This window comes from Cupressus sempervirens, chromosome 6, assembly GCF_028749045.1.
Source record: "Cupressus sempervirens isolate cs-2001-9-10 chromosome 6, ASM2874904v1, whole genome shotgun sequence".
Lineage (NCBI taxonomy): Eukaryota > Viridiplantae > Streptophyta > Pinopsida > Cupressales > Cupressaceae > Cupressus > Cupressus sempervirens.
In genome coordinates, this window is record NC_143123.1 from 47975909 (window position 1) to 47978800 (window position 2892).

Consider the following 2892-nt stretch of genomic DNA (forward strand, 5'->3'; position numbering starts at 1 on the left):
ACCTCCACTATTTTAGATCTAAAATATGCTTTAACCTTTTCTGAAATCCTTTCTTCCATACCATCACTAAGATCATCAATAGCCGTAGGGTCCAATCTTCTCGGAGGCATCTTTCAAGATCTTCGCAAACCCTAATAAATCCACTTCACAAAACCCTAATGCAAACTACCTCAACTTTGGAACTCTGTCTACACGCTCAAGAACAACCTTCGCTTTGATACCACCTGATGCAATGCAAGGCAGGAGAATCCCAAAAGGAGATGTCTTAGCCTCTAGCAAATAACCACACAGCAAAAATACAATAACAAAGCAAGATCTAATACCAAATTACAATAATTTATTAATAGATATAACTTATTGCATGCAATGTGTTGGGCTGTAAGGCCTTCCTAGTTACAGCCAAATACAAAGCAATTAATAGTTCTACAAGATCCAATCCAAACCCTAGCTAGTCCAAATCCACACTCTGGTAGAAACCACCAAGATCTCAACTTGTGCTCACAAGCCACCAAACAATCTCCTTGTTTCCCAAGCCTCATCTACTAGCTCTCTTCAAAGTTCGGTCCTCTTCTCCAAGATGGATGAATGAATGACTAAAGACTTCACAACAACCCCTACTTATACCAATCCAAGGCACAAGTCAACCTAGTATGCTAAAAACTAAATATCCCTTACATTAACTACTTGAAGAGCCACAAGTTGGCCTCCAACATGAATTAAATACTAAATGCCTTTAAAGGCTTACAATAATTATTAAAGACATCAAAATTAATTACCCAAGACCCAAATAAGTCCACTCAACCCTACCAAAATCCCACAATCATGCAGGATAGCCAACTACCCTAGGATGCTCCTACATTAGATGGCATGAAAGAGGTAAGAGAACAAACTTGTCTTCCACTTTTATAAAAGAAAATAGTAACAAAAATGAAAACTATCAAATTCAATGACATAAATGTGGTACTTTTGTTTGGAGTTTGAAAATGAAGTAAGCTAATGAAATGTGTAGAAATGTACGAAACTTATTATTATTTTTTTTTATAATTTTTTTGAATAAGAAATTGATATGTTTTTGACTTTTTAAAGATAATTTTTTAGTTGCTAAAAAATGTTAAAAATCAAGGGTCTAGCTACTATTAAAAGCCAATATGTAAATAAACCTTCTTTCCTTTAATTTCAAAATATGTTCTAGATGACATATATAGCTAGTGCATAAAAAATTTGGTTTTTGACCTATCTTTGTCTTTCATAGCAATTCAAATTCCAACTTGCCTAAAATCAAAAGTTCTCATCTACCACCATATATTTCACAATAAATCAATAAAATTATAAATACTCAAAGACAACTCTCTCCTCTAGTGAACCATATTTTTTCAAATTTTTTTGATATGATTTACTCTTTGTTTTCTTTGTCTGAATCATCTTCTCGACTATTAAAATGCCTACTTGCGGTATTTTTTAATTACAATATACTATGTCTAATTAAAACACTTTGAATCCAATATAAGCATATTCTTGATTATGAGATCTACAAAAAGATATTTTTTATATTTTTTGTATGTCATTAAAAAGTGTATGAGTTATTGAAACATCATTTTTCTAAGATGACTTTATTTCTTTGGTAATTTGACCCAAATTGGTATAAAACATGCATTTAATAGACATTTCCTATTGGAAAAGTTAAAGCACTCATCTAACTTCTTGAATGAATCTAGCTAGACCATATGTTTAACCAAATTTAACTTTTAGTTATAAATACTAAAATTTAGTTATGTTGTTAAGTTATCCTTAAACATGAAATGACTTTATGCTTTTACCAAAATTCAATCATGATAGGTGAAGTAGTTGGATCAACCATAGGACTAGATGGAAAAGTATACATTCTAGCATCAAAAGCCTTTAAACTCTTTTATTTTTCATGTGTGGAAATACTATTTTGCACATATGCATACAGTATCATTTCTTGTTATCTAAAGGTGCTACTCAAGTTCAACAACAAAGAGTTCTTGATTATTCTAATTTACATGAATTTTACCTTGGTTTTAACCTTCATGTGCATGTGCTCATCTTTCTTTCCTTTTAGGTTTTTTTTATGAATTTAAAACTTTAGAAGAAGAGACATATGATCAAATTTTAACTCAATAGAACAACTCCTAATGTTGAACTCCAACACCCTAAAATGAAACCCCAAAAAAAGACTATATAAACCACTGCAATTTTCTTGTTTTAGATTTTACAAGTAAAACCACTAGATCTCAACCATGCTCTTGTGCCAAAAAATTACCCAATCCTTACAAGATGCATAGCCCAAGCAACTCTAGACCAAAGTATTACACACTCTCATTTCCATCTTGTGAATCCATTATCTACTCCTAATTTGCATTTTCCTCTAGCCATAGAAATTTGTTATCCTTTCTTTCTTTATTGTCCTTCTATTTAGCTTGATGATTTTTTGTCCTGGCATTAAAGACACCAATTAGAACTATGTCTCCTAAGGTTTCAAAAATTGAGATGTCTTCTTATAATGTGCAACATATTGATCTTCACTATCTAGATTTATCTTCTTGTAGAACTTCAAAAAAACTAGAGCAAAGTAATAAGCAACTAAGATAATTATAACCTTATTTTCATTTTCTTTCAGCTAAAAGAACTATATATTTGGGTCCTTTTGTAACTTGTATTCTTCTATCACATGCTTCTCTTATTAGTACTATAATTCCTCCTTGATTCATACCTATCTTGGTCCATTCCAAATTTAGATTTGCACTGTATCCTTCAAAATTTGGAATCGTGCATCTATATTTTTTGTGAGTGTTTCATAAGATCATTCCCTTTTTTATTATGAACCCCAAACCTTGTTCTTTTCTCAATGGGAAACCTCTACAATTCCAT